Here is an 11567-nt window from a genome sequence, read left to right as displayed (position 1 = left end):
AAGAAAAAAAAAAAGAGAGACAGACGAGAGGGAGAAGAAGACAGAGATGAGAGAACTGGCCGGAAGAAAAAGAAAAGAAATGGCATAAATGGCTTCAAAGAAGAAGAGGTAAAAAGATGCAGAAGCTTTCGGAATAAAGTAAAAAAAAAGAAGGTAAAAGGTCAAAAATGTTATTTTAATGATATAGAGAAAGATAAAGGGAAGCTGTTGTGGGGTGTTTTTGTATAGGGAAAAATAGTTTGGAATCTGCTGCTAGTGCTCTTAAGCATGAAAATGAATTACACTACCAAAGTTAATATCTTTATAATTAGGAACTTTTTTTTTAGTCTTAGACTTGAGTGTTTTAAATTTTTAATATATATATATATATATAGATTTATGCGAGTCACTTGTGGATTAAGCGAGTTGATCCAAAATTAACCAATTCATTAATCGTGTCTAAACGGATCGACTTGGTTTGACCTGAATTCTATTTTACTAAACTTTAATATACAAATTTTTGTTTTGAATTTGTGTTAAAACTTTAATCTACATATATTTAATATATAAAAAAATATAAGTGACTCATAAAACAATCAATCCAATCAGACTGGGGGGATGAATTCAAATCTCTCAATCCTATTCTCTCTCGATAAGGGATCTCCCATCGCATCTCCTACCCTCATACTCACCAACAACAAGGTTCCGTTGAACGCAAGCATCGATACATTGTCGAAATCGGCCTCTCCTTGCTTGCCTCTGCCTCCATGCCTTTCAAATACTGGGATGAAGCTTTCCTCACTGCAACTTTTCTAATTAATCGTCTTCCCTCCCCTGTCACTCACAACAAGTCTCCATTTGAACTCCTCTTCCACAAAATTCCTGATTACAATGTTCTGAAGGTGTTTGGGTGTGCCTGCTGGCCTCACCTCAGACCCTACAACTGTCACAAACTTGAATTTCGTTCCCAACTCCGTGTCTTCATAGGCTATAGCCTCCACCACAAAGGCTATCGTTGTCTGCACATTCCCTCGAGTCGAATCTATATATCCCGCAATGTCATTTTTGATGAAACGTCCTTCCCTTTTCAGCATCTCCCGGCTCCTACACCTCGTTCATTATGTAAGCCTGTGTCTCTCCCTTCTACTCTCTCACTTTCCTCACCTCCACCTGTCCCGCCCAACTCCCCACCCTGTAACACACCTCCAACCTTTCCCCACCAACCTACTACTCTACCTTCTATTTCCCCACCGACTCCTTCCCATGCAACCAATCCGATTGAACCACCCATTGACCCGTGTCCCCTACCCAGCTCAACCATTATTCCACATGTCCCTCACCCCATGCAAACTCGTTCCAAGAGTCAAATTCACAGACCCCGTACCTTTACAGATGGCACCATTCCCTACCCTCCACCAAAAGCCCACCTCACTCTGAAGCTATCACCTACTGAGGAGCCTACATCCTTCACAACAGCAAATCAGTCTGCCGAATGGAGAGCAGCTAGAGTTTAATGCTCTCCTGCAAAATGGAACATGGACACTTGTTCCCCGCCAACCTCAGATGAACCTTGTTGGATGCAAATGGGTGTATAAAATCAAGAGAAAACCGGATGGGACCATTGATCGCTACAAAGCCCGCTTAGTGGCCAAAGGGTTTCATCAGCTCCCCGGCCTTGACTATGGTGATACGTTTAGTCCAGTGGTTAAACCAACAACCATCCGGACTGTTCTCTCCCTTGCAGTCTCCTCTAACTGGTGCATTAAACAATTAGATGTTACAAATCCCTTTCTACATGGATTTTTGCAGGAAAATGTCTACATGCTCTAGCCTCCTGGTTTTGTTCATCCAGCCTTTCCCAATCATGTGTGCCACCTCAAAAAGTCCCTTTATGGCTTGAAGCAAGCACCTCGGGCATGGTTCTCCTGCCTCAGCACTCGCCTACTTGAACTTGGATTCACTGGCTCCCGGGCAGACACCTCCTTGTTTATTTTTGATGCAGGTCCTACCAAAATATTCATACTTATTTATGTGGACAACATCATAATCACTAGCCCCAGCTCCCACCTTACTGACAGGCTCATCTCTAAGCTACAGTGTGATTTTCCCATCAAGGATCTTGGCAATCTTCACTACTTCTTGGGCGTGGAAGTCCTTCATGACAGCAAGGGCATTTTTCTCTCTCAAAGAAAGTATATTTTGGATATCCTCCAAAAATCCAACATGCTCTCTGCAAAGCCAGTAACCTCTCCCATGTCTTCCTCGAAGACCTTGTCAAAATTTGATGGTGAAGCCTTTGATGATCCGTCACTGTACAGAAGCATAGTTGGCTCTCTCCAATACCTCTCCCTCACTCGACCGGATATCTCCTTTGCAGTCAATAAAGTATGCCAATTCCTCCAACGCAGGGATGATACGTTCATAAAGTTAGGGCTGATGTGGCACTGTTGCTGCATTAACCCTAGCCGCCTCTAGCATAATAAGAAGCCTCTAGCTAAATAAGGAGTAGAATACTTCTCCATATTTTCTTTCCCTAAGTGTCTTAGCTAAATAAGGAATATATTTTCCATTCTTAATTTATTTTCCTGCAGTGTGTTATGACGGCTAGACCTAATGGTTAAGTCTTATGACCTAGCCGTCATCTATTTAAGTGTAACCCTACTCAATGAATAAACATGCTGAATTATAATCAAACATAGACCTTATTGGTTGTTTTGGAGATCAAGGCTCTCTCGAAGTAGCCATTGGAGATCACGGCTCTCTCGAAGTAGCCCATATCTTTTCTTTTGTTCCTTTTTATTATTTGATTGCATCAAGTGGTATCAGAGTCGGGGTTCCTCTCGTTAACCGCATTGATAAACCTTGAGGCCCGGTTTCCCTCACTAGAAACCAGAATTTTTTTTTTTTTTTTTTGAGAAAAAATTCCAGTTAATCACCATAGGTCGTTCCCGCAACAAGAACAAGGCCTACTTGGATTTTGCGGTGGAAGCAAGACCAGCCATGCGTTCATTCACCCAGCAACACGAACAGCAAGTTATGGAAGGACGCATGGGCAGCTTGGAGCAAGCGGTGCAGGCCTTGACAGCCCGAATGACCGAGGTATTTGAGATGCTGTCCGCCAGAGACCGACGTGACGCAGTGGAGAACGGGCGTAGGCGGTTACGGGCAGGAGAAGGAGAAGAATTCCTCGCGTACAAAGAAGAAGCCAGCAAACGGATGGAGGAGATCAGGAAAAGAATGGAAAGCTTTTCTCCACCACGCACCTCTCCGACAAGCCAATCCTTGCCCATAACAGGAGAGTCCAACGCAGGTTCTGTTGGTACGAATTTTATGCCCCATATAATCAATATCAAGCCTACCGAGGACGTCACGATGTCGCCTGAATTTTCTGGGGATATTTCAAGCCCGGATGGTCGTGTTGTCATGGAAGGAGTTGCTGGAATTCTTGTAGCAGCTAGTCCAGAAGGGGCTGAAAATATCATGGGGGTGCTGCAGCAGAATGTGAAGAAGAAAGAAGAAGAGAGGAAGCACGGGTTGGAAGAGCATGGAATAATTTTTACAAAAACAGAACTGAAACAGAATGAGAAGAAGGAAGACCAGGGGCTGATTTTTGCAAAACCAGAATTCTTCCTTGGGGACAAGGAAGATGTTAGGGGAGAGGGATGATACGTTCATAAAGTTAGGGCTGATGTGGCACTGTAGCTGCATTAACCCTAGCCGCCTCTAGCATAATAAGAAGCATCTAGCTAAATAAGGAGTAGAATACTTCTCCATATTTTCTTTCCCTAAGTGTCTTAGCTAAATAAGGAATATATTTTCCATTCTTAATTTATTTTCCTGCAGTGTGTTATGACGGCTAGACCTAATGGTTAAGTCTTATGACCTAACCGTCATCTATTTAAGTGTAACCCTACTCAATGAATAAACATGCTGAATTATAATCAAACATAGACCTTATTGGTTGTTTTGGAGATCAAGGCTCTCTCGAAGTAGCCATTGGAGATCACGGCTCTCTCGAAGTAGCCCATATCTTTTCTTTTGTTCCTTTTTATTATTTGATTGCAAGCTACTTCGAGAGAGCCGTGATCTCCAATGGCTACTTCGAGAGAGCCTTGATCTCCAAAACAACCAATAAGGTCTATGTTTGATTATAATTCAGCCTGTTTATTCATTGAGTAGGGTTACACTTAAATAGATGACGGCTAGGTCATAAGACTTAACCATTAGGTCTAGCCGTCATAACACACTGCAGGAAAATAAATTAAGAATGGAAAATATATTCCTTATTTAGCTAAGACACTTAGGGAAAGAAAATATGGAGAAGTATTCTACTCCTTATTTAGGTAGAGGCTTCTTATTATGCTAGAGGCGGCTAGGGTTAATGCAGCTACAGTGCCACATCAGCCCTAATTTTATGAACGTATCATCCCTCTCCCCTAACATCTTCCTTGTCCCCAAGGAAGAATTATGGTTTTGCAAAAATCAGCCCCTGGTCTTCCTTCTTCTCATTCTGTTTCAGTTCTGTTTTTGTAAAAATTATTCCATGCTCTTCCAACCCATGCTTCCTCTCTTCTTCTTTCTTCTTCACATTCTGCTGCAGCACCCCCATGATATTTTCAGCCCCTTCTGGACTAGTTGCTACAAGAATTCCAGCAACTCCTTCCTTGACAACACGACCATCCGGGCTTGAAATATCCCCATAAAATTCAGGCGACATCGTGACGTCCTCGGTAGGCTTGATATTGATTATATGGGGCATAAAATTCGTACTAACAGAACCTGCGTTGGACTCTCCTGTTATGGGCAAGGATTGGCTTGTCGGAGAGGTGCGTGGTGGAGAAAAGCTTTCCATTCTTTTCCTGATCTCCTCCATCCGTTTGCTGGCTTCTTCTTTGTACGCGAGGAATTCTTCTCCTTCTCCTGCCCGTAACCGCCTACGCCCGTTCTCCACTGCGTCACGTCGGTCTCTGGCGGACAGCATCTCAAATACCTCGGTCATTCGGGCTGTCAAGGCCTGCACCGCTTGCTCCAAGCTGCCCATGCGTCCTTCCATAACTTGTTGTTCGTGTTGCTGGGTGAATGAACGCATGGCTGGTCTTGCTTCCACCGCAAAATCCAAGTAGGCCTTGTTCTTGTTGCGGGAACGACCTATGGTGATTAACTGGAATTTTTTCTCAAAAAAAAAAAAAAAAAATTCTGGTTTCTAGTGAGGGAAACCGGGCCTCAAGGTTTATCAATGTGGTTAACGAGAGGAACCCCGGCTCTGATACCACTTGATGCAATCAAATAATAAAAAGGAACAAAAGAAAAGATATGGGCTACTTCGAGAGAGCCGTGATCTCCAATGGCTACTTCGAGAGAGCCTTGATCTCCAAAACAACCAATAAGGTCTATGTTTGATTATAATTCAGCCTGTTTATTCATTGAGTAGGGTTACACTTAAATAGATGACGGCTAGGTCATAAGACTTAACCATTAGGTCTAGCCGTCATAACACACTGCAGGAAAATAAATTAAGAATGGAAAATATATTCCTTATTTAGCTAAGACACTTAGGGAAAGAAAATATGGAGAAGTATTCTACTCCTTATTTAGCTAGAGGCTTCTTATTATGCTAGAGGCGGCTAGGGTTAATGCAGCTACAGTGCCACATCAGCCCTAACTTTATGAACGTATCATCCTTGATGCAATCAAATAATAAAAAGGAACAAAAGAAAAGATATGGGCTACTTCGAGAGAGCCGTGATCTCCAATGGCTACTTCGAGAGAGCCTTGATCTCCAAAACAACCAATAAGGTCTATGTTTGATTATAATTCAGCATGTTTATTCATTGAGTAGGGTTACACTTAAATAGATGACGGCTAGGTCATAAGACTTAACCATTAGGTCTAGCCGTCATAACACACTGCAGGAAAATAAATTAAGAATGGAAAATATATTCCTTATTTAGCTAAGACACTTAGGGAAAGAAAATATGGAGAAGTATTCTACTCCTTATTTAGCTAGAGGCTTCTTATTATGCTAGAGGCGGCTAGGGTTAATGCAGCTACAGTGCCACATCAGCCCTAACTTTATGAACGTATCATCCCTCTCCCCTAACATCTTCCTTGTCCCCAAGGAAGAATTCTGGTTTTGCAAAAATCAGCCCCTGGTCTTCCTTCTTCTCATTCTGTTTCAGTTCTGTTTTTGTAAAAATTATTCCATGCTCTTCCAACCCGTGCTTCCTCTCTTCTTCTTTCTTCTTCACATTCTGCTGCAGCACCCCCATGATATTTTCAGCCCCTTCTGGACTAGCTGCTACAAGAATTCCAGCAACTCCTTCCTTGACAACACGACCATCCGGGCTTGAAATATCCCCAGAAAATTCAGGCGACATCGTGACATCCTCGGTAGGCTTGATATTGATTATATGGGGCATAAAATTCGTACCAACAGAACCTGCGTTGGACTCTCCTGTTATGGGCAAGGATTGGCTTGTCGGAGAGGTGCGTGGTGGAGAAAAGCTTTCCATTCTTTTCCTGATCTCCTCCATCCGTTTGCTGGCTTCTTCTTTGTACGCGAGGAATTCTTCTCCTTCTCCTGCCCGTAACCGCCTACGCCCGTTCTCCACTGCGTCACGTCGGTCTCTGGCGGACAGCATCTCAAATACCTCGGTCATTCGGGCTGTCAAGGCCTGCACCGCTTGCTCCAAGCTGCCCATGCGTCCTTCCATAACTTGTTGTTCGTGTTGCTGGGTGAATGAACGCATGGCTGGTCTTGCTTCCACCGCAAAATCCAAGTAGGCCTTGTTCTTGTTGCGGGAACGACCTATGGTGATTAACTGGAATTTTTTCTCAAAAAAAAAAAAATAAAAAAATTCTGGTTTCTAGTGAGGGAAACCGGGCCTCAAGGTTTATCAATGCGGATAACGAGAGGAACCCCGGCTCTGATACCACTTGATGCAATCAAATAATAAAAAGGAACAAAAGAAAAGATATGGGCTACTTCGAGAGAGCCGTGATCTCCAATGGCTACTTCGAGAGAGCCTTGATCTCCAAAACAACCAATAAGGTCTATGTTTGATTATAATTCAGCATGTTTATTCATTGAGTAGGGTTACACTTAAATAGATGACGGCTAGGTCATAAGACTTAACCATTAGGTCTAGCCGTCATAACACACTGCAGGAAAATAAATTAAGAATGGAAAATATATTCCTTATTTAGCTAAGACACTTAGGGAAAGAAAATATGGAGAAGTATTCTACTCCTTATTTAGCTAGAGGCTTCTTATTATGCTAGAGGCGGCTAGGGTTAATGCAGCTACAGTGCCACATCAGCCCTAACTTTATGAACGTATCAGCCCAGCTGTCCATCACTGGGCTGCTGTCAAACATATCTTGAGGTACTTGAAGCATACCTTATTTCATGGCCTTTTTCTTCACCACAAGTCTGCCTCACAGCTCCATGCATACTCAGATGCCGATTGGGCCGGTTGCCCCGATGACCGCCGTTCTACCGGAGGATATTGTATTTTTCTTGGCTCCAACCTCATCTCTTGGAGCTCACGAAAACAAGCCACTGTTTCTCGATCAAGCACCGAAGCCGAATACCGTTCCCTTGCAAATGCCACTGCTGAACTTCAATGGATTCAATCTCTCCTCAAGGAACTTGGCGTCTTTCTAGCCTCCCCACCCACTCTATGGTGTGATAATCTTGGTGCTACATATCTCACGGCTAATCCCATCTTTCATGCACGTACAAAACATATCGAAATTGACTTCCATTTTGTCCGTGATAAGGTGGCCTCCAAAAATCTAGTAGTTCATTTCATTTCCACCAAGGACCAAAAGGTTGACATCTTCACCAAACCACTTGTGTCCAATCGTTTTAATCTCTTACGTGCCAATCTCAGCATCATGGAAATTCCGCTTCAATTGAGAGGGCATATTAAGACATTAGCTGCTATCACTCATTCTCCACACGTTGTCTACTCCTCACACAGCCACGGCACCAGCCCATGACAGCAAGCCTGCTGCTCAACATGGCAAGTATCTTCTGGAAAGGACACGCGCAACACCAATTCAAAATTACAAGGAAACCTCCGAAGATCAAGCTACACTAGAAAGGAAAGCTAGCAACAAGCTATAATCATTTCAAATATTTTGTAATTAAGTCATAGCTAATTTTATGGGATTGCTACTGTAACGGTCTTTTGTAAACTATGTATAAATATGTATAAACGTCAATGAAATATCATCAAGTTAAAACACAAATATTCTTGTCTTTATAATAACACTCTGAAGATGCAGACAAAATTACCTCCTCCTGGTATTGGCATGCCCATGGTTTCGCTTTAGAGGGAAGGTATTTACAGTTGTGATTTGCTTTCTTCAAGTATTTTTTACGTCATTGCACTGAGATTCTATGTACTGCTATTTCATTTTCTAAGTAATTACTAAGAACCCAATTACTTGGGTCGTTTCCGTCAAACTTGGGGAAATCCAAGTTGACCGATTTGGGATTGATTTCTGCTCCCTCAGGGGCTGATGGAATAAAAGAACCACTTGATCTCGATATGATTCCTTCTTCTCCCGTGATTGGAGGTATGTTGGGGCTCTTTTACCCACTTGTTTCTCCCTGTACCATCACCCCTCCATGATTCTGTTCGGGTGCTTTGATTGCCAATGCTTCCATAATCACATGCAAATTCTCCTCCGTTCGACTTTGAAATGCCTTGTTGTCTGCTTGAAGTTTGTTGATAGTCTCCTGTTGTATGTTGACAGAATCAGAAAGTTGGGTTAACTTTTGACTTTGTGTGCTGAAGGAATCAGAAAGTTGGGTTAACTTCTGACTCTCAGCTCTGCACTCCTCTCTCAGCTTAGTGAGAGCCTCCGCCAGTTGAGATGTACGAGTACCTTCAGTCATGGTCGCAGAAACGCGGCTCTGATACCACTTGTTACGTGCCTTGTTATTATTTAAGTAAAATTAGCACTTCGAGGGGCTAGTCCTTCACACTTAAGCACTCGGCTCAGAGGTTTTAGCACTTCCAGGTTTAACTCATAAACACACGGTAGTATGATTAACCTCCCAAAAGATATCATTCATTTCCACTTCTCTAGTTTAAATCATGTAGCACAACAATGCAATCGGGAACTGCGAGTAATGGCCGAACCCACTACATAATAACTGACCCACTAAGATTAACTGACCCAACTGACCCATTAAGATTAACTGACCCACTGACCCACTAAGTTAGCTCTCTACAACCCACTTAGCACGTTCCAGAACACCCTGAAACTGTCTTAGGAAATTAAAGGTAATACAGGAAATTACAATAAGACCCATACAAATAAACGTAATGACTCTAATAGCCTTATGCAGCTGGTGTCCACATCCGATTCTGTTCCCCTAGGAGAACCACGTGGCAGCCCTAGAAAGGTACCTTGAGCCCTGGTATTAAGGTACCCTTGTCCGAACCGTACACCCAGCTCCCTCAGTCCGATGCATAACACTCTGAAGATGCAGACAAAATTACCTCCTCCTGGTATTGGCATGCCCATGGTTTCGCTTTAGAGGGAAGGTATTTACAGTTGTGATTTGCTTTCTTCAAGTATTTTTTACGTCATTGCACTGAGATTCTATGTGCTGCTATTTCATTTTCTAAGTAATTACTAATTCAAATGTTTGAGCATTTGGCATTAGTAATATTACCGAAAAATTGGTGTCCAAATAATATATGACGTGCTAGAATAATTGATTTTTTTCTTCTTTCAATTTTGTATCTTCAACAAAATCTGGCATGCATATGTAGCTAGAGGGAAGAAGCCTGGAAAGTGGCATTTGATTGGAATTTACATGTTATGATCATTAAGCATTTAATCACGTGGGTTCTCCTTCATATAGGAATTCTCTAAGCCTGAAAGGTTATTCTCAATAGGTTTTATATGAGGCACATTATTTCTACAAATATAAATTAGTTTTTTTTTTTTTTTTTTGATAAGAAATATAAATTAGTTTTAATCTTTTCTTTTACTGCGTGACTTCTAAATATCTGTAATGAGGGTCCTTAGGACTGGCAATTGGTTCTTTGGCACACTCGATTAATAATGATCATTTTTTTTTTCCTTTTTCTTTTGCCGATACTGTTGTAGCTTGATAAAGTTCTTGTTTAGCCAACTCCAGTTTCAATGTAAGTTTTGTTAATACTTTTTAGGATATTTGTAAAATTATTACCAATCTTGTGTGAAGGAAACAGAAGAGTTCTGATTGACAATCACTATTCCTGTTATGTGGTTCTGTTATCTATATGCTTGTTATATTTCACTGCGCCAATTTCATTATCTATATGCGTGTTGTATGCTATTAAGATACTGTTCAGGACTGTTTATTGCTGTAAATTTGTAACGACTTGTAATTACCAGCTGTAAGCATTCAATTACCCATAGGGTGGAGCAGAATGATTGAACTTCACTGCGTATATGTTTCAGAGAAATTTTGTAACTCTGCCCCACCCCCCCAAACAAAAACACAGCTCCACTTTTTTGCTAATGACTTGGATTATCCGTTTTGCTTGTTTCTTTTGTTTCATTAGACATTTAATTTAGGATTTGATTTAGTATTTGTGGAGACTATTATTAACAGAGTTTTATGGATAATCAAAAGAGACCCTTTGGCTCTTTGCGGCCATTATGGAGTAATTTTAGTGTTGAAAGGTAATGATCTCTTAGCTACTGAATATTCTTATTCCTGAGAAGGTTACCTCATTGCAATTACAAAATGATTTCCAGCTTGGTGCTGGTAATATTGTGCTCCCCTAGCTTCTGACCCAGTTTGTTTCTTTAATTTAATTTAATTAATTAATTATGTGGTTCTAATCAGTTAGAACATTGAAGGCTGACTGTTTTTTGGCTGAGAACAAATCAACCCACAAGATAATTTTCAATAACCCAGTTCCGGAAACAAATTTGTTTGATTGATAATGATTGAATTCGCTGTTATCATAATTCATAATTCACATCGAGGGAATTGACTTCCCAGGAAAGGAAAACTAAGTATTCAAGATTTCTGCGTTTGATTGTATGAGCGATTTCCTATCCAGAGTCAGTAACTTGCTTAAAGCTGTGTTTTTAACTTCTGTTTTGTTGATTATGTACTCTCTTTTCTTTTTAGGTATGTGCAGAAGAAGATTCGCTTAACTAAGCAAATAGAGAAGTTCAAACGTACAGCACACCAAGAGGTCACTATATAAAAGAATTTCGCTTACATTTTAAATGTAGAAATTCATTGTCTGCTGTACTAAAGGGTTGGGTTTTAATTTGTTTCTCTATTTTTGGCAGTCAATCATATGATAGTAAACTTCATTTTTATTTCTCTTTTTCTATCCTAATATTTATCATCAATTCTACTCCGATTTGATGAAAATGTCATGATTCCTTCTAAAGATGTAAGTCCTAACTATATTGTTGAATATCTGCGTATTTTTGCATTTATTGCATTTGGTTTATTGAATTACGTATTATTGCTCATTTTTCTTTTGCCCCTTGATTTTTACTACCAAGTTACTAACTTTGCACAAAAAGAGAACAATTGTATACTGTGGATGAACA

The sequence above is a fragment of the Alnus glutinosa genome, chromosome 5 (assembly GCF_958979055.1).
Source record: "Alnus glutinosa chromosome 5, dhAlnGlut1.1, whole genome shotgun sequence".
Classification (NCBI taxonomy): domain Eukaryota; kingdom Viridiplantae; phylum Streptophyta; class Magnoliopsida; order Fagales; family Betulaceae; genus Alnus; species Alnus glutinosa.
The sequence above is the reverse complement of the archived record's forward strand: the minus strand, read 5'-3'. Positions refer to the sequence as shown.